This window comes from Onychomys torridus, chromosome X (genome assembly GCF_903995425.1).
Source record: "Onychomys torridus chromosome X, mOncTor1.1, whole genome shotgun sequence".
In the NCBI taxonomy this organism is placed as follows: Eukaryota; Metazoa; Chordata; class Mammalia; order Rodentia; family Cricetidae; genus Onychomys; species Onychomys torridus.
Genome location: NC_050466.1, coordinates 79,136,964 through 79,158,857, shown reverse-complemented (window position 1 = coordinate 79,158,857; position 21,894 = coordinate 79,136,964). Strand labels below are relative to the sequence as shown.

General features: G+C 36.0%; 1 pseudogene; it reads left to right on the top strand.

Annotated features, from left to right (window-relative positions):
- Positions 1 to 313: 313 nt before the first annotated feature.
- Positions 314 to 19,552, top strand: LOC118574685 (annotated as a pseudogene).
- The last annotated feature ends 2,342 nt before the right edge of the window (positions 19,553 to 21,894 follow it).

Genomic DNA, 21,894 nt, shown 5'->3' with positions numbered 1-21,894 from the left:
CATCTTTCCCTCACCCATCCCATCACATGGCCGAAGAAGGGGGTTGGATAAGCTCTGCTGCTCTTTCACCGACAGATCTGGTAGCTATGGTGTGCTGCCCAGGTGAGTTTTACACTCATGGTGAAGGGTGGAGCCATCTTTGCTGAGTGTGGGCTGGTGTCCTCTCCTGAGGGGTGGAGCCAGCTCTCCTGCAGTAGTATCCTTGAAGGGACAAGGCCAGTTTTCCCAGGGGGTGTGAAGGGCAGGGCTGGATCAGGGCAGCCCTCAGATTTCCACATGTGTTCTTCCTATGACCCCCTTGCTAACACTGGACATGGATATGACCACAGACCTCAGCTGCAGCAGTACCATTGGTCCAGACATGGTCCTCAACAGCAGCCTTAGCCCAGATGGCACTGTGGCCCCAGATAACAGTGCTAGCAACTCAAATTGGCATGACCTTGGTGGCAGTACAGTCCTCTAACACCAACGTGGTCATAGGTTGTGGCCTCAACCCTGGGCATCTGTGTGGCCTTTGGTGGCAACATGGACCACCAGACATCAAAACAGACCCCAGATGTGGGCAAATGAATCTGATTGGTTGAACATTCTGTTGGTTGATAATAATGGAACACACAAAGAAAACCCCTAATCATTGACTCCTGATTGGTGAAAAATGTAACTGTAACTTGGTACAGATGTTTGTGATTTTTGTGCTTATAAACCTTGCTTCAAGCTCTGCTTGCAGCTGTAAGGAGAAAAAAAGACTCCTTACCCTGCAGCCCTGATGGATCAGCAAACTTGCTTGTATAGTGATTATTAAAGACTGTTCTTTCACGAGCCCACACCCCTCTGAGGACTCCAGGTTTCTCCAAGCAGCAAATGTAATCCAGTTTGTATCATGTTAGTAAGACTTACTTAGAACCTCTTACTTACCTTTATTTATCTTAACTTGTGGTTGATCACAAGAGAAGTGACAATTGCAGCCAGAGATAAGTGGCTCAGTTAGTGTACTGCTTCTGAAGGACACTGGAGTTTGGATCTGATAACCTCTCTTGACCTCTGAGGGTACCTGCACTCCTGTTCACATACTCCCCCACATCATTAAAAATAATAAAGCCTTTTCAAAGAAAAAGAAACAGATGGAACTACAGATGTGGCATGCTTAAATTTCTTCCTTATAATACTGCCATCTGTTTTCTCTGTTGCTCCGCAACATCTCTGCTGCATTTCCATTTACTCTGGTGTTCATCTTCAAACATTTTAGTGAATAACAGGACTTTTGTTGTATTCTTCTTTTTGCAAGTAGAAGCATGGTAGGGACCTCTAATCAACCATTTACTGACATCACACCATGAACATTTTATATTGTGTGTGCAGACTAATTTAGTTCTAATTATTTTGAGCACATTTTATGTTTAACTTATATGTTTAAACTCAATTTATGGATCATCATTAAGCTATTAAAATAATGCTAGTTTGTGCATATATTTATGATAACCACTGACAATTATGTTTCTATATTTGCATGTCATTATTGTCTTTTCATTTGAACTTGAGCAACCCTCTTAATTATTTCTTGTAAGATACATTTAGTAAGTTGTCTGATATTTTGTCATTGTTTTAGGGTTTCATTTTATCTTCTTCTCATGAAGGTTCCTTTGCATGTGATCAATCATTTTTTCTCCTTTTTTTTTGAAATGTAACTTTTTGGAGTTCATGTTGTAATAAATCTCAGAGGTTTTGGGGGTTGGTCTTTTGGAGTGATCTTTGAGCTTTGTCAATCTGGATGTCCCTATCTTGCCTAATAGTGTGGAAACTGGGCCATTACCTCTTCAAAGAGGCTTTTGTCTATATTTTCTCCTGGAATGTCTATAATACTCACATATTTTTTAATCGGAAGTGCTAAGCCTTATAGGCATTCTTCCTTCTTTTTTCTTTTATTTCCTTTTTGTTTCTTTAACTAGCTAATTTCACATGACCTGTAGTCAAATTCAATTATCCTTTTTTATGCATGATTGAATTTGCAGGTGAAGTTCTCTGCTGAAGTTTTTAATTTTGTCACTGCTTTCTTAAACCCCAGAATTTGTTATTTTTGATAGTTTCTGTTTTCTCATTAAACATTTATTGCATGCATTGTTGCCTTGATCTCATTTTGCGATTTATCTGTGTTTCATTCGATCTTATTGACTTTCTTTAAAATAATTATTTTGAATTATTTATCAGGTTATTTATTTCCTTTATTTTCCTTTTTGAATGCCAAGCAAGGTTTTTTTTTTTTGAAAAGTGTCAAATCCATTTATCAAGGAATGATCACCAAACACTTTCTTTTAAACATATATTTTCAATTAAAATTATGATTTCATTAGATCATGAAACATGCCAAAAATAATGGGCATGCCTTTATGAGCACAGAAGCATGGTTCTTTCATTTTCAAAAAATTGTTCATTTAATTAACATTTTTAAAATTTGTTTTACATACCTATCTCAGTTTCTCCTCCCTCCTCTCCTTAACTCCCCCTGACTCCCATCTACCCACAACCCAATACACTCCTCCTCCATCTTCATTCAGAAAGGGGCAGGCCTCCCATGTACTTGAACAAAGCATGACACATTGAGTTGATGCAGGACTGAGCTCCTCCCCTTGCTTCAAGGTTGGGCAAGGTAATCCAGGTTGGAGAACAGCTTCCCAAAGCCTGCTATGCACTAGGGACAGGTCCTGATCTCACTGCTAGGAGCCTTATAAATAGACCAAGCTACGCAATTGTCACATACATCCAGAGGGCCTAGGTCAGTCCCATGCAGGCTCTCTAACTGTTGGTCCAGAGTCCCTGAGTTCCAAAGAGCTCAGTTCAGCTGTCCCTGTGGGTTTCCCCATCAAAGCACTTTTTTTTTTTTCCAAATTAAACCTGAAAAGACAAAGCTACTCCAAACCCATGGCTGAGAGGACTGGAGCTGCATTAAAGAGTACTTCAAGGTATACAGCCAGGATTGTGGTTGAAAAACCTTTTGTCCAAGTCACAGAAAGATATGTTTCCTCCACACTATCCCGTCAGACAATTATGACAGCAAAAAGACAAAATGAAATCCTAGCAAAGCGCATAGGGGAACAATGTTTCTGAATTTGTGAACAAGATCATCTTAGTCAGTCAGTCATCTCTGCCAGACCACCCTGTTTTCAACATTCTCTCTTTCTTTTATTTTGACAAAATATTTTTATTGATTATTTGGGAATTTCATACAATACACCAAATCACACACACTTTTCCTTCCTCCCAGATCCACCCTCTCATCTTGTGCCCTCTTCAAACAAGAAAAAATATACCAGTTCCAATTTATGTTTCCATTATATTCATTGGAGTGTGAGCAAACTCCAATAGGCCAACCCTTTGAGTCCTGTCCCACCCCCACCCCACCAGAAGCCATCAACTGTGAAGAGCTATACTTCAGCATCCTGATCATGATTTTTAAAACATTTCTTTAATAGCTTCCTGTCTGACGTGTTTCTTTCTTTTTTTGATGGGGAGGGATGTCACAGAGGCTTTTATTGTCTCTCACTCTTAATTATGAGTCTGCAGTCATAGAGTACAAACCATGGACATCCACATGGTCTTTGGCAACATCAAGGACAATGGACTTCTACATAGCCTCTACATGGACCACAAGCACCAAAATGGCCTTTACATGGATCACAGATATCAACATGGCCTCTGACAGCAGCCCAGGTCACAGATATCCTCATGTCCTCTGCCATAACACAGACCACAAACATCAACATGGTCTCAGGCTGCAGAACAGACCATGGACTCCAACATGGCCTCTGGAGGTAACACTCACCATGAACATCAACAGAGCCTTCCACAGCATCATGGCCAAAGCACATTGGACTTCTAGAAGGTGAAGGCATTCAATATCCTTTCTTGATCTTGGGTACCATTGAGGCTTTCAAAGCTCACCAAGCTTCCATAAGGTCACTGATTTTCTATGTTTTAGCTATCAATTAAATTTTTCTTGTACGAGTTTAAAAGTGTGGAGATTTCCTATTCTTCCAACTGTTGGTCAAAGGTTTAATTTTATTAGATTCAAAAGATGTAACTTCCATCAAAGAAGACCTGTATTAAAGAATTTGAAGTCAACATTTCTTGTACTAACTGCCTGCTTCATTTTCCAGTGACTTTCTTGTCTATGAAAACTTTTTGCTTGCTCACCTTGTGTGTAGTTTTTGACATCAGCCCTTTGCTTATTACTAGATGATCCTGGGACAAAATAAACCCCCAAACTGCTAAATCAGAAAGTAAGTTGTGATTTAAGCTTCATTGACTGAAGTACACATGTTGATTAAGTTGATTCTTCCTAGAGGTTCTCTTTATACTTTGGTTTTGCTATAAGCTCTTATGTCAACTTCTAGCTTACTATGCTTTATTGGTGAATCTAGCCAGAGTTACTTTCTTCTACTGCAGAATTTTATTTATTTGAGTTTATTGATGCTAGGAATAGTTATAGTAAAATGATGGGCTGAATCTGTTTTCTTTTTATAAAATGGCAAAGATGAAAAATTGTGAGATTTATTTCAAAGCTATGCATAAATTCCAGCATACATCAATACACTGTAAGCATGTTTTTTAAAGAAATATCAAGTGGGGAGTTTAATAACTACAGATAAGAGAAATTGATGATTTCTGAGAAGCAAATCAATATTTATTTAGAATATAATATAATTGGAATTTCTGTGAGAAGGAAAAAAATCTATCCACTTTATATTATTAAGAGTTTTCAGTATTGTTATTTTATATGTTCAAAATTCTTAACCATAACTTAGAAGTTTATCCTGACCACATTAGTTAATATAGTCTCATATTATAGTTTTTCATAAGTAGTTTCATCCAGCGAAATTTTAGCAAAGAAAATTGTCCTTACCATAGCTTTTTAATCAAGACTGTTGCTGAGCCAAGAAAAATACCCAGTATGCAACTTTTAGGCCTATGAAATTGAATCTAATTTATAACAGCTTCCTTAGAACTTGAAAAGTACTCCCAGAAAAATTCAAAGGTGTCTTAATATCATTGGAATTACTTGTTCAAATGGATTTTAGCATGATCCAACATGTAAGTTACTCTCTGAAAATCCATGGGGCTTGTAAGTCCAGAATATATGTAATCTGCAAGAACTATAGTCCTACTTGTTTCTACATTTAAAAACATATTCATAAATTCTGTCTGTCAACAGCTGCCATCATACTTCAAAAGTTAACATGGAAATCCCTAATGCAATTTCTTCCTTTGTGAATTAGTTTTATAAGGTTTAGAATCAAATACCTGATAGATACATAAGTAGGTATTTGTTATGTTATTAATTATTTGAAAATTGCCAATAGATAGCAATGTTTTACTATGAATTACCATATATATGTATATATATTCATATGCTGAAGGAAAGGAAATAAGACTTATAGGAAAAGTCTGTGTTCTAATTCTAGCCATCTGATGAAATAGTTTGACTATGCTAACTCCACAGTTTTTCATAGACTGACACTTCACACTTAATTATTATTTAAAACTAAGTTGTTAAAGTGTTTCAGCATAATAAAAATCTCTGAAATCTCATTGGTTCACAAAAAATATGCCTTTACTGACTGATAATCTCTAGGGGAATTCTAATGACTTTGTTCTAGTAACTTTTCATGTTGAGATCAAGTCTGAAAGAAACCCATGCAAACAAAGCATAACAGGTCTGACAGAGATGTGTGACTTTTAAAGACTCTCTGAAAAAATTCAGTTTATCTCACAATCTCCTGGAACATTGTGACAAAGAAAATGACATAGTGAGTATATGGTCAATGAGGTCATTGAAATATACTATACCTATTATGGAATAACAGAGGCATCAAAAGTGAATATTTTTAAAGTATATAATGATATATATATATATATATATATATATATATATATATATATGTATGTTAATAAGAGTTTTCAGTAATATCATGCACAATATATAATATGTGTATGTGCTCAGGGACTCTGGACCAATAGTTAGGGAGCCTGCATGGGACTGACCTAGGCCCTCTGCATATATGTGACAGTTGTATAGCTTGGACTATTTGTAAGGCTCCTAGCAGCGAGCTCAGGAACTGTACTTAGTGCATAGCTGGCTTTGGGAAGCTGTTCCCCAAGCTGGATTACCTTGCCCAACCTTGAAGCAAGGGGAGGAGCTCAGTCCTGCATCAACTCAATGTGTCATGCTTTGTTCAAGTACATGGGAGGCCTGCCCCTTTCTGAATGAAGATGGAGGAGGAGTCAGAGGAGGGGAATACTTGGAGGAGAGGAGGGAGGGGAAACTGAGGTTGGAATGTAAAATAAATGAAAAAAAATGTTAAAGAAAAGAAAGAATTCATATCTAAGATCCTAACATAAATCACACATATATTAATTTTAAAAATGTTTATTATTATAATTTTATGTGGATGTGTGTTTCTCTGTGGGTTTATGGCCCAACTCACATCCAGAAGCCTGTAGAAACATTAAATGGGCACCAGATCCCCTGGAAGTAGAAGTATTAATGGCTATGAGTGTCATGTAGGTACTGGGAAATAAACACAGGCCTTCTGTAAGAATATTAAGTGGTCCTAACTGCTGAGCAAGCTCTTTAGCTCCATATATATATGTTAATATATATATATATATATATATATATATATATATATATATATATATATATATATAGTTAAAACTTGAAATTTAGATTAAAAGAAGTGACATATGCTCATTAGTTTCTTGTGCTTCTTCTGTGAGTAGTATAGTTAAATTTGGCATTTTATTTCACCAAACAATTATTCTCTTGACCTGATCTGTTTTCCATATGTGTGTCACTTGATAGAACATGCATGCAAAAATGAATTTTAGGGTGCTGTTTACATGCATTTAATTTTTTCTTGCTTTAATTTATGCTTTCTATAACAGTGAAATCATTAGCCCTGGAATTATCCCTAATAATGTCTGAATAAAAGACCAGAACTAAATGTTACATAGTGCTTTTGAGCTAGCTAGCATGAAAAGAAGAGCTATTTCAATACATCTGACAAATATATTTTTATGTGGTAACTGCTGTAGGTATTCTAACTCAGATGATACTAAATGTCAGCATAATCCTAGTTTGCCAACAATTTATCTTTAGCTAAATAAAAGACATTAGCTACAATACCTATCAGTTCCTTACATTTTTAATATTATTTTAAAATTTATTTTTGTTAATTTTACATACCAACCACAGATCCCCCTCTCATCCCTCCTCCTAACTTCTCCCCCATTTAATCCCTCCCCCAGCCCACCCTTCATCCCCTCCTCTAACAAGATAAATTCTCCCATGGGGATACAGCAAAGCCTGGTACATTCAGCTCAGGAAGAACCCAGACCCTCCCCGCTGCTTCAAACATATATATGGCATTGAATTTCACCTTTATTTTGTTAGGAGAGTTTAAAACTTATCCTAAGCAAAAAGAAAAAAGAAAATGAAAGAAAGAGAGAGAGAGAGAGAGAGAGAGAGAGAGAGAGAGAGAGAGAGAAAGAAAGAAAGAAAGAAAGAAAGAAAGAAAGGTCACTATCATTAGTATTTAGCAATAACTGGTTTCATTAGTTTTTTTTTTTTTTTTTTGGGGGGGGGGGGGTTGTTGCTTCATCCCAGGGCAATGTTTCTCCCTTTGGTATATTCAAAGGTGAATTCATGGTTCAGATTTAAATTTCAAACTACATGCACTCTCCAATTCCAAGTATGCCATTATTAAATATAACAGTGAATTTCTCTGAAATCTACATTATCTCTTGAGAATGAAACATGCAAAGTAGTGTTTGACTTTGCTATTGGATTTGTAGTAAAGCAAGGGAGAATTATTGTGGTTTTAAAAGATGTGTGGAACTCTGTGAAATTAAACGTATGCAGGTACTGTCTTCCAAAGTGTGTACAGAATGATTAGAAAGACTACCATTATTTATGACAGACTCTGTCCTCTCATTAAATAGGTAGCCTAATGAGACCACAAATGGCCCTTTCTGCTAAGAAATCAGGAAGAAAGGAGAATAAGAAAGCATCTGAGAATTTTGTCTTCTTCATTTTCCACAGAATCTATTTGGAATTTGGTTTTGGAGCTCCACATGACTGGTTAGCTAGTCTGATAAATCTACCACTATCTAAAACCATTTTGGCTGATTTTCCTAACATATCTTTAGTAAAAAAGAAAGACAATACATAGTATAAAGTAAGGGGTTTAGACTAAGAGTCTGACATTTCTACTTTACATATCCCTTTTTAGAAAACAAGTTAGGGCGCAGCTCACAGCTGCAGACTCCAAATGTCTTCCTTGAATGGCTGGTTAATGTATGGGATGTAGAAAACAGAGTCTAACTTTGACTCTTAATTCAGACAATGTGCAATTTTGATAATACTGCATATCTATGCTTCAGAGTCCATGTTGTAGCAACAATTGCACCAATAGTATTCACATTATAGAGATGAGGTGAGAATTCAATGAAAGAATTTGGAGAGACAGCAATGCATATGGAGTTCATGCCATAAGTAGTGGTCACTAAACCATGAGTTTCAAAGATTTTTAGAAATTTTAAACTGTCTAGGAAGGAAAAAAGTTTTACTCTAAGCTTCATATTTCTCTCTTTTTATTTATTTTTTTAAATTCATTTTACATACCAACCACAGATCTGCCTCTCATCCCTCCTCCTGCTCCCCCCAGCCTTCCCTCTTGACCTAGCTGCCATCCTTTCCTCTGAGAGGCCTCTCATGGAGAGTCAGCTAAGCCGGGTATATTTAGTTGAGGCAGGACCAAACTCTTCCTGCCCTGCATCAAGGCTAAACAGGGCCTCCTACCAATGGGCTTCAAAAGGCCAGCTCATGCACTGGACCAACAGCTGTGGAGCCTGCATGGGACCAGACTAGGCCCCTCTGCATACAGGACACAGTTGTGTAGCTTTGTCTGTTTGAGGGGCCTCTGGCAGTGGGATCAGGATCTATCCCCGGTGCATATTTCTTTTTAACAGGAGTCAAGATTTTCTGGGACAAACAGCAATAAAATTAATGGATTATATTCTCAGTAAGACACATTTCCTCATTTTTACTATGATTTCATCACTGTGTCAGAACAATTTGGAGGGGATTGTAAGTTACAGATGCTTTTGTGCAAAAGATAATGAGAGGATCAGAGCATGGTGATCAATAGAAATACAGTAGAAACTGCATGGATAATGTTAATATTTTAGTAACTACATTAAGCAACAAATCAATACAATCAATGAGGTACTTTTCAATCAGTAGATCTAAACTGTTACCATTTCAACTTGTAATTGATATAAAATTGTTAATGAAAACATTGCATTTCCCCCATCAAAATCCAGTATGTGTTTTCTTACTTAAAACACCTGTGGCTGAAGAGCCACATAGCAAGTGCAAAAAGGTGTATATATATATGTATATGTATATATATATGTATATATATTCTTACTATCATATTGAATGATGAAGGATTGGTGGATTGATGAGGAAGAAGAAATGAAAGTAGAGGGTGTATAGGGTGTTTATATATAACTGTGATCAAATATTTTCTCTTGAGGCTGTATATCAGAGAATTAGACTCAATGATGTTTTACACAACTTTAGCCAAACCTGTAGGTGTATCTACTATACTAAAAAAATGACTACTTTATTCAGACAGTGATCTTAGGCAAGGCTGAAAATTTCTAATTCTTTTGGCTACTTATTAAACTGTAAGGAGTGTAAGATCTCTAAACTAGTCTAATAAAAAAAAGAAGACAGTTCATTCATCTTGGTTTATTAAAACTCCATTGTGTTCTCCTCTAGCCTTATCTCACTCTACTGTTAAAAATGTACCACTGAGGATGGAGGTACAATTGAGAGTATATGCAGTGTGCTGAACATAGAAATTGATCAGTTTTATCTTTATCTCTTTGGAATTACACATTTTATTATACTAATGCTTTTTACAGTAACTATTGTATTAAATCAGAACTTTAACATTATGATTCATAAATAGCATGGAACTTGGTGCCCATAAATCATAGCACTAAATTGGAAGTTTAAAGTTAAGATTTATAAACTAACACACTAAATCACAACTTTAAAATTTAGAATTCATTAATAAGAACTTTTATATGCATGATGTATAAATCAAAGCCCTGTACCTGATTCTTGGAAGTTAATGCATGTAAATCAGAACTCTGAAAGTTAATATTAATAAATCAAGGAAATGCATTTTACTTGGCAAATCTCTCTTTTAATGTAATAGTTCCTATATGACATAATGGACACTATCTTATAAAAAAAGGGAATCTCAAACTTCCGTTGATAGCCATTTCTAGAACATTTTCGTGTTTTATTTAAGCTCATTTATTTGGTGTAAATAGGAAAATACACAAAATGCATGCTTTTTCATCCAAACACTCATACCTTGAAAACAAAATGAAGTTGTGCTGTGGCTATGTCACTTTTAGGCCACATAACTCTCTATTTTAAGTGTTTTCTGTAGTTTTCATTGCTTTTGAATAAGTGTGTACTGTAATTGTGAAGGCAATATGAGCAACCTCAGAAATGTTCTTACATGGACTTTTTCTCAAAAAGTGTAGTGATTCAGTTATTTGTGGACTTCACTTGCCATGTCTGTTTGTTAAAGCTCAGCCAAATAATGGGGCTACAGTCTCAGACTCCCAGTGCATTATTGTGAAATCAGAAGGGACAGGTACTTTACTCTCTTCATAGTTAAATTATTTGGACTGCAGATTCACCTACAACCAATTCGAGTCTACTCTTTTACACGCAATTGAAACTGATCTTGTTTTAGTTACTGAAGACTACCATGACTCCAGAAGCCAAACTATATTGAATCCTAAATGAATATTCATCAAAATTGGGGCTACTGATTCTGTTACCAAAAATGTCTATTGAAATGTCTTTTCTAGTTTTCTTTATGGAATTTCATATGCTAGCATTTTATTTATTTATTTATTTGTTTGTTTGTTTGTTTGTTTTCTTATTGAGATGGTCTTATCCTGTAACCCAGGCTGGTATCAAACTTGAAATTCTCTTGTCTAAGCTTTCTTACTAAATACTGGCATTATAGACCTGAATCATCACGGCTGTAGTGGGCAGCCATTCCAGCTTTGACCTGAAAGCTCCAACCCCCATTGAGGCTTCTGTAACAGTCATGCCTACAAGGCAGGGCTGAGAGAGGATGCTGAAGATCTGGGTTCCATATGTGCACGCTATCTTAGTTCCTGGGCCCTGGACACTGGAGGTAGACCAAGCAGAGTTCTCCAGAGAATACCATAGGACTGTGCCACGCCTTTCCCAAACCTTGTAAACTATCCATTCACTTGTATGTTACCCCGCAAAATAAACCTCCCTTTTAACTATGTGGAGTGGCCTTAATAATTTCACCCATATCAGGCTCTATTTTAACATCTTTTAATTCACATGACAGTGTTTCACATAGTCATCTCCTTGTGCATCTTATCTCATGATGTGTGTCTTCTAATTTTGCCCATGATGCCTATTACCTAAATGTTGCTTATTTATTAACATCTTATTATCTAGAAATACTTGGTATTTCATCTTAGGCATATTTTATCATTCAGTTTTCCTTTTTCTAAAGTGGCTTCTCTTTTCAAAACCATCCAAACCCCAGATCTAACTGGTAAAATTTTGTTTCACCTCTCTTCCATTCCATTTTCTAAAGTCATAATTTAGTTCAGGACTTCTTTAATTATTCCTTGTTCTACTCCAAGAGTTTCTTAACTGTTCCTCTGCCATTGATAATGCAAATCTTATCACATAATTCCTTAGAAAGTTCCCTACTCCTCATATAGGCAATATTTAAGGACCTATGTGCTTCCTACTTAATTCCATCACTGCCTTACAAAATATGTGTCTATACTTTAAATGAATGAGTCTAAGCCAAAGGAATTTTTTCTGTTCTTTTTTCCCCTTCCCATTAGCAGTGTTGAAGAAAATTTTGATTGTGACAATTAGTGGATATGATGCTATGTTCTTCATAGCATAGATTCCACAAAAAATTACCAGGCACAAAAGGCAATAGTTCTTGGGTTCAGAAATCCTGCTATAGGTAAAGTAAGTATTCTTTTTTTCACCAAGATCTCTGTGGATCTCAGCTTTCAGATGTGAGTTTTTGAAAGTGCTATAGTTACAGTGAATTACTTATCTGAAATGCTTTTTCTCTATGCATACTTAGGACTGCTTGTCTTTACCTTAGAAACAATAGTTCACTATATCCTTTATAAAAGGTTTGCTTTTCCTCCAAAATACTGGTTCTAATATTCAATATGGTTTTGTGGAAATAAATTCATAGAATTTGAAGTCAGAATGACATTGGGTTGAAATATGAATCCACATTAATACTGATATGCACATGAGCAAAGAAAACTGAGCTTTTCTTAAAAAAAAATGAGTTTTCTTATAAGAAAACTCCTTCTTCTAAGAACTGCAAATACAAAAATACCAAAGGAATAACTTTATCTTTAGTGTTTCATCACATATTTATGCAAAATAACATTAACTCTACATCTGTCACCACAATGAACACCCATACCTGTTGCAGAATACTATTTTAAGATGTGTTACATTTGTTTATGCTGTGGAACATTTGTTTAATGATGCAAAGATGTGTTGCATTCTTTTATGTTACACTTGTTTAACTCTGTGAAGCTGTATTTATTTTGCCTACTTGAAAGACCTGATTGGTCTATTAAAGAACTGAATGGCCAATAGCAAGGCAAGAGAAAGGATAGGTGGGGCTGGCATGCAGAGAGAATAAGTAGGAGCAGAAAGCTGAGAGGAGAGAATTGAGGAGCAAGAAATAGGAGAGAAAGATTCTGGGGCCCAGCCACTCAGCTACACAGCAAGCCACAGAGAAAGAATTAAGAAAAAGTTTACAAAAATAGAGAAAGTGTATGATTTATTTAGGGGCTGGATTGTGGACCCACAAAGAGCCAAAGAGAAGAAAATACACAAACTAAGTTCACATTTTTGTAGGTTATTGTGTTAACAGTAAAGATAGGATTTTCCCACATAACAACACAAGCTTATTCTTCACTAAAAGTGTACAAACGTTTGGTGAACATTGGAGGATTAATATAAAACAATGGAAATAGCAGTAAAAACTATATCATATCTGTCAATAATTACATTTGAAAATTGTGTTATTCTAGCAACCAACTTTAGTACATCTGATATATATATATATATAGTTTTGAAATATGATGGCTATGTGGAATATAAAGTAAAGCATGAATTCATTTTGTTGGTAGAAATACAGCACTAGAATTCTAAATCAAGCATAAAACTAATTATAAGTTGTAATAACTAGTAAATTGATAGTACAAAAAATTCTGTCTAAATTATTTTCTATTCAAACCTAATAAACTAAAAAAGTAGTGCTTAAAATTGTGTGCTGTGGGAAAATGTTCTTGTACACTGCAAAGATTTGTCACTCAAATTGGTTTAATAAAATGCTGATTTTCCAGTAGCCAAACAGGAAGTATAGGTGGAACAATCAGACTAGGAGAATTCTGGGAAGAGGAAGGGCAGAGCTAGATGCAGAGGAAGCAAGAGGAGAATGTTTGACCAAGAAAAGTTACCAAGAAAATGGCTAAACATAGATAAGAATTATGAGTTAATTTAAGTGTAAGAATTAGTTAGTAATAAGACTGAGCTATAAGCCAAATATTTATAATTAATATTAAGCCTCTGAGTCAATAATTTGGAAGCAGCTGCCAGGTATAGGGAGTTGCTGGTAGGACAGAAACTTCTGTCTACATTTGTGTGAGAAATGGAAAATGTTTTTGCTATCATCATATATGTCTAAGTCCATATATATATATACAGATGTATTTCTACTTTCTTCTTCAATAGATTTCATTTTCAATTAGCTATTTTGGGGTTTAAAATGCAGTATGAATCCTCTAAGACATTATTATTAGGAGTTACCAAAATAAATTTGTCAGAGTGATATGTATGGACAAAGTCATACATATTATACAAAGTGGACATATAAATGTATTTAAAATAGACCTCAAAAAAATGCAACCATGATTAATTATGTCACTGACTCTTCTGTAACAAATGTTTACCAGAGTATTTTGGAAGCTTCTTTTTTTAACTTGTGATAAATACAAAATTACAGTAAGAAGAGTCATTCTGTCTGCAGTAATGCTCTTGCATCATCTAAGCCTTTCCCAGAGGAAATAATGGGTGAAAAGAAAATCAAGTAAAAAATAACTTTTATCAGATCTACTGTAAAAGGCTTCACTGATATCAAGGGCATATGCAGATTTTCTTGACAGCCAAACTATGTATGATTTCGTTTAGCTACTGTCTTGCTTGCTATTATTTACTTACCTTAAGTAACTTGATACAATAACAAATACTTTTATATATAATATATATAATTATTCATGTTATGAGGGATGAAAACATTGATCTTTTAGAGCATATTCTAATACATGTTTCATAAAGAGTTTAACATAACTGATTTGTGATTCTGAGATGATAATTTATGATATAATTTAAACCAGAATTACTTGTCCAAAACAATTGTTTTTGTTTCATTTTCAATTAATATAGGCAATAAATCTCATTAGGTGAAGCTACAGAAAGTTATCTGATTTATGTCCTTCAATATTATTTCTTATTCTGAAATGAGGACAACCAAAACATTCCCAACTTTGAGACTGATGCAATTTTAGAATCATGTAGTCTTAAAAAAACTTAAAAATAAAGAAGTATAAAACTATTTATTGATAAAAATTGTATGTCTGTTAAATGGCATTTTAAAGTGAAAGGCAAATTATAACCTAAGAGAAAACAAACCCAAGCATGACAAATGGTTAATAGTTTTATGTATTATTTCTCACAATAAAATTGAGAACATTATATTAGTATAAATACTATAATTCAGTATAGATAGGTGATACAAAAAGAATGAAATATATGGTTAATAATATAGAAATCAACTTAGCATATTGGTTACTGGATAAACTAAAATTGAAGCCAGAAATTAATTTTATTTATCTACCATATGGTTGCATGACTCATTTTCTTTTTATAGATAACAAAATCCATTCAACTTTTCATGGTACCGTGGTTCATTTTTAATTAAATACCCTTGTCCATTAATGAGAGACACATGACTACCAGAAAATAGTACTCTTATATGCAGCTTGATAGCATAAAAAGGAAAGCATAAATATTAGTATCAATTTTACAGGAAAAATTATTTAAAATGGGACTTTATTTTGACCTATTTATCCTAAGAAAATAACTGAAGCCAGAAGTTGTTGATTATAGTACAACTTAGTCTCTCCCCCTACTCAAATATAGCACAATATGCTTGGATATATTTGAAAAGCATGATTCGAATAAATCACATATATACATAAGAAGTTATAGCCATGAAAAATTCTAGAAATATATTTACAAGCATATAAAATATAAATTATTCATGTTTACCTAAAATTGATGTGTAAAATATGCAGAACAACTCTGTCAGCTAAAATGACTTCATTTTTTTGTCATCTGAATGGAATGTATATATTTATATTACTTTTATTTACATATTTATAGGAAGCAGAATTTGCATGTCTTTTAATTATAATTTTATTATTTAAAACATTTTTAAAATTTAAATATATTTTGGTCATATTCTTCCCTTCCAGATTCTCTCTCCCTAACTACTCACCCAACATCAAGTCCTTTCTAAAAAAAAAAAAAAAAAGACCAAAGACCCAATAGTACAACAAAGTCCCCCCAAACCAAGAACACAAAATGAATACCAAAACAGGAAAAACAAACAAACAAAAATCCCAACAAACTATAGCCAAATAACAGCACAGAAAACAAATATGAGTACATTATATGTTGGCCAACTACTCCTGAACATGATACCTGCCCTGGAGTGGGTGATAAAAATCCCAAAATCCATAGCCAAATAAAAGTACAGAAAACAAATAAATGTCCATTCATTATATGATGGTCAACTACTCCTGAAAATGAGGCCTGCCCTGGAGTGGTTGATATACACAGTGTCACTCCATTAGAGAAAAATGATTTTCTTTCTTCTAGCAGGTATTAGTGACAATTCAGTTGTTTACCTTTACCCTAGTGGCTAGGTTTTCATTCATTCATTCATTCATTCATTCATTCATAAAAACATATAAGAAAATAATGCATAATAAGATAAAACAAAAACTACCATGCAAAACTTGGACAGGATGACCTAGCATAAGGAAAAGGGCCTTGAGAAGGTATAAGAATCAGAGCTACATGCTATAGACCAGGCTGGCCTCGAACTCACAGAGATCTGCCTTCCTCTGCCTCTGGAGTGCTAGGATTAAAGGCAAGTACCACAAGGGGGAGCAATGAAAGAGATATCTTGACAGAGTGTACCATTAAGGGGACAGGAAGAAATCTACAGTTTGGGAAAACCCCAGGAACTCACAAGATTGTCCAGACTCATAGCAATGGTGGAGAGGGTGCTTGAACTAGCCTTCCCCTGCACTAAGATTGGTGTCTACCCTAATTGTCATCATAGAACACACATCCAGTGACTGATGGAAGCAGATGTAGAGACCCGCACCCACAGCCAAGCACTTGAGCAAGATCCTGGAGTTCAGTTGAAGAGACAGAGGGAGGATTTTAAGAGCAAGGGGCTCAGAACCACGATGGGAAAAACCACAGAAATAACTGACCCGAGCTAGTGGGAGCTCATGGACTCTGGACTGACAGCTGGGGAGCCTGCATGGGACTGAGCTAGGACCTCTGAATGTGGGTGAAAGTTGTGTGGCTTAATGTGTTTGTGTGTCCCCTGACAATGGGACCAGGACTTACCCTGGGTACACAAACTGGCTTTTTAGAGCCCATTTCCTATTGTGCCATGCCTTACTCAGTCTTGATGCAGAGGGGAGGGACTAGGCCCGGCCCAACATGGTATAACAGCCTGTGTTGACTACCCAAGGGAGTCCTTACTCTCTATGAGGAGGGGATGGAGGTGAAATGGGGGTAGGTGGGGGGAGCAGGAGAAGATGAGGGAGGGGGAATGGGTTGATATGAAAGAAAATCTTATTTAAATAAAATCAGAGACATATGCATTTGCACACTCAGAAAACACATAAAAAACACTAAACTGGAAGTCAAAAGAACAGATACAGCCCCAGGATACCTTGTGCATACTACTTCAGTCTCTGTGGGTTCATATGAACTTGGTCATATTGATTTAGACAGCATTTTCTTGATGTACTTCATCCCCTCTGTCTCTTACACTCTTTCTGCCTCCTCTCCCTTGGGGTTCCCTCCTGTGTAAGGTATCCCAGACCCAGAAAGACATATGGTATGTATTCACTTATATGTCAATATTACCTGTGAATTCAATGTTCCTCAAACTACAATCTGTAGAATCAAAGAGGGTAGTTATAGAGTAAGGTACTAGAGGGAACAGATAGATCATATTAGGAAAAAGAAATAAAATAGATAAATATGGATGGATGGGTGCTGTGGATATCGCTCTGTGTAAATAAAATGTTGTTTGGCCAGTGGCCAGGCAGGAAGTATAGGCGGGACAAGAGAGAAGAGAATTCTGGGAAGTAAAGGCAGGGGTGGAGAGATACCAGCTGCTGCCATGAGAAGGAAGATGTAAGGTAATGGTAAGCCACGAGCCATGTGGCAAAGTATAGATTAATAAAAATGAGTTAGTTTAAGATAGAAGAAGTAGATAACAAGAAGTCTGCCACGGCCATACAGTTTGTAAACAATGTAAGTTTCTGTGTGTTTATTTGGTTGGGTCTGAGCGTCTATGGGCTTGGCTGGTGAGAGAGATTTGTTCTGACTGTGGGCCAGGCAGGAAAACTCCAACTACAGATGGGGGTTCTCGAACAGGAGGTTCAAGTTGGGAAGAGAAGGGGAGAGGACTCATGGGAGAGAACATGTGGAGAGACAGTTGAAAGGACTTCTTAAACACACATAGCTAATCACTGCATTATAATGTGCTTCCAGAAAAGGAGGGCATGATGACTCCTTCTCAACAGTTTACTTTCTAATACTTATGGCAAACCCTGCCTATGATAGTCCTTCATGACTTAAGACAAAAAAGAAATACTAAAGAATGAGTAAGTGCATTTTCTTTCTAGAAATAAGCAACTGAGTCAAGGATAGAGAACTTATACAGTACATACAAGTCTCTAGGTTCAATCCCCAAGCAGGTCAAAAAAGACAAAGTAAGATAATAAAAAATATGATCATTCTCCTAGGATTCTGTCTTCCCTACCTTCCTTTAGTCTTTTTCTTTCAATGTATTACAGATAATTATGATTGTTTCATTTTCCATGACTATTTCATATTCTTATTACTACTTCTGTTCCTTTGTGTGTGATAAAAACTGTGCTTGAAGAGGTATTTCTAGCTTCTGGGGTCTGCACGAGGCAGAGTCATGGAGGCCTCGGCGTCTTTCTCTTACCCGGATTTAGCTGACCCAGGCTGCTCTGGAACATCTGGACAAAGAGCAGATTAGAAAGGCAGTAGAAGTTCTGTTTGCACACTCCAAGTCAAGAAAAAAGAATAATGCGCTACTTTTGAATGAGAATGAGAGTTTGTTTCTAATGGTGATATTATGGAAAATTCCAGAGAAAGAAATGCGGGTCCGATTGGCTTTGCCTCATAGTATTCTCTCAGATTCGTCAGAAGTCTGTTTGTTTACTAAAGTTGACTGTGAATCACCTGAACAGACAGAATGTTTCTATAAAAAGCTTTTGAAAAAGCATAGAGTTAATAGCATCTCTCAGATTATCACTTTTAAAACATTAAAAACAGAATATAAAGCCTATGAAGCCAAGCTCTGCCTCCTAGGTAGCTTTGACGTGTTCATTACTGATGAAAGGATTAGACGGCATTTGCCCACACACATAGGAAGGCATTTCTATCAGAGGAAGAAAATTCCAGTACCTGTCAACCTTCCATAGTGTGAGAAGAAAGGAACTAAAGAAAACAATGAAGCATGAAAAAGAAAAGCTGAAGAAGAAAAACAAAATGTCAAAGAAAAAAATCTAAGAAGGCTGTATCTCTTCTAACTCAAGATGACTTAGCACATGAAACCAGCAGTGCTCCCATGAAGGCCCCAAGATCCCAGAAGAAAAAGACCAGCAAAGGAAAAACACAACCCAAAGGGACAGATGAGTGTGACGAAACAATTCCACAAATGGTACCAATAGGAGAAACACCAGACAAAAACAATGTGAAGATACAAGAATGTCACAGGGGAAAAAAATCTCCCCAAAATAGACCTGATCCAAATATACTTCAGGGCAAGAAAAAAGGAAGGTCCTACCATCTACAGAGACCCCAGAAGCCTCTGGGAAGAAGACAAAAAGAGATGTGTGTGAAATCAGAAAGCCAGAGGCCACGTTCTTTACTCCCAGGAAATCTTCCAACATACCCAAAGACAAAAAAACCCCAAGTGAACCACTCAAACTAAAATCAGGTTCCTTGGCCTGAAGGAACCATCAGGGTTACCCTAAGAGCTTTTCAAGAATACTTAGACAAGGTGTGGTGGCACACCCTGGGGGACGTAGAGATAGGCAGATCTATGTGGGTTGAGCCAGCTAGAACTACATAGTGAGCCCTTGTCTCAACAGACAAACAAACTTGGCCAAGATTGGGTATACACAGCTACATCCCTAATATTCAAGCCAAGGCCAAAGAGGCATGAACTTGAAGGAAGCCTGGAGTTCAGCAAGAATCTGTCTTGAAAGGCCAAACTTCAGTCCTGGGTTTGGTGGTATAACACTCTGCTACCATATGCACACTCCTGGCTTCAGTACCCAGAATTGTCAAAAAAATACCATACACATTCACATAACAAAAGGTCCTCTGGTCCCAACCCCACTGCAGAGATGATTCTGAATTAATATTTCTATTTGTAAAAACTAGGGGTTTGAGGGAAAGAAAAAAAATCTATTTTTTATACTTCGGTGTATTTGCTGATAAGAGTGATTCTGTATGTTTGTGTTTTTTTAATTAAAGTATGACATCAGCTTCTGGGTAAAAAAAAACAAAACAAAACTGTGCTTGAAGCAAAGTCTTTAAGAGAATCCTACTGGGCATGCCTATAATATGACATGCACATATTGGGCTAAGTTCTGTGTTTTATAGTTATTTGGTTTTGTTTATTTATTTATTTTTTTGGTTTGTGTTTGGGATTTAGTTTGGATTATTATTTTTAAACAAGTCCCACAATGTAGCTTAGGTTTTCCTGGAACTTAAGATCCTCCTTTGTCAACCTCTGTAATGTTAGGATTGCAAGTGTACACGACCATACCTTCACACTGAGAACTAATATCATAACGGATTAGCTTGTTGACTTCTAATCCAAACTTTAGCCACTTTTCTTTGGTTTCAACAGCGATCCCTGACCCAATCATTTCTAACAGTGAAGTCACAACCCTCAAATTAAAAAATAATGCCTGATTTCTTCAAAATAAACTTATAGTCCTAGAAGACAAATAAAGATTCTTCTTTGTTATAGTTATAGAATTTAACAAATAGAATATATATCATCAATGAATATGTTTACATATCTGTTATATATCTCATATCCACCTATAAGTGAGTGCATACCATGCTTGACTTTCTGGGTCTGCTTTACCTCACTCAAGATGATCTTTCTGTAGTTCCATCCATGTACAGGCACATTTCATGATGCCATTGTTTTTACCAGATGAAGAATATGCCACGGTGTGTACCACATTTTCTTTATCCATTATTTAGCTGATGGACATCTAGGTTGTTTCCAGATTTGGCTATTACTAGTAAAGCTACAGTTGAGCATGGTTGAGCAAGTGTCCTTGTGGTGGTATACAGTATTCTTTGGACATATGTCTAGGAGTGGAATAGCTAGGTCTTGAGGTAAATGGATAATCAGTTATCTGAGAAACCATTATATTGATTTCCAAAGGGGCTGTAAAAGTTTGCATCACTACCAGCACTGGAGGAGTGTTCCCTTTGCTCCACATCCCTTCCAGCATGAGCTGTCACTTGTGTTATTTTATTTTAGCCATTTTGACAGGTGTAAGATGGAATCTCAGTCATTTTGATTTGCATTTCCCTGACTGCTAAGGATGTTGAACATTTCTCAAAGTGCTTCTCAGTCATTTGAGATTCTTCTGTAGAGAATTCTGTTTAGATCTGTACCCCATTTTTTCATTGAATTACTTGGTTTTTTGATATCTAGTTTCTCAAGTTATTTATATAATTTGGAAATTGGCCTACTCTGTTAGATGTGGAGTTGTGAAAACCTTTTTCCATTCTGTAAGTTGCCCCTTTGTCCTTTTGATGGTGTCCTTTGCCTTACAGAAGCTTTTCAGTTCTTTGAGGTCCCATTTATTAATTGTTGATCTTAGAGTGTGCACTGTTGAAGTTCAAGGCTATTGTGCACTTGGTCATCTATCAGGTACAATGTATCTGGCTTTATGCTAAATAAGGCCTTTGATCCACTTAATTCAGTTGTGTACAAGGTCATGGATATGTACAGGGTCTATTTGCATTCTTCTTCATGTTGAAACTCAGGTAGATCTAAACCATTTGTTGATGTTGCTTTCTTTTTTCCATTTTATATTTCTTGCTTTGTTATCAAAAATCAAGTGTCTATAGATATGCGATTTACTTCTAGATCCTTGATTCAGTTCTATTGATCAACCTGTCTGAGTCTATGTAATAACTCTCTAGTACAGTTTGAGACCAGGGATGATGATGCCTTCTAAACTTCTTTAACTGTGCAGGATCCATTTAACTATCCTTGGTTTTCATTTTTTTTCCATATGAAGTTAAGTATTGTTCTT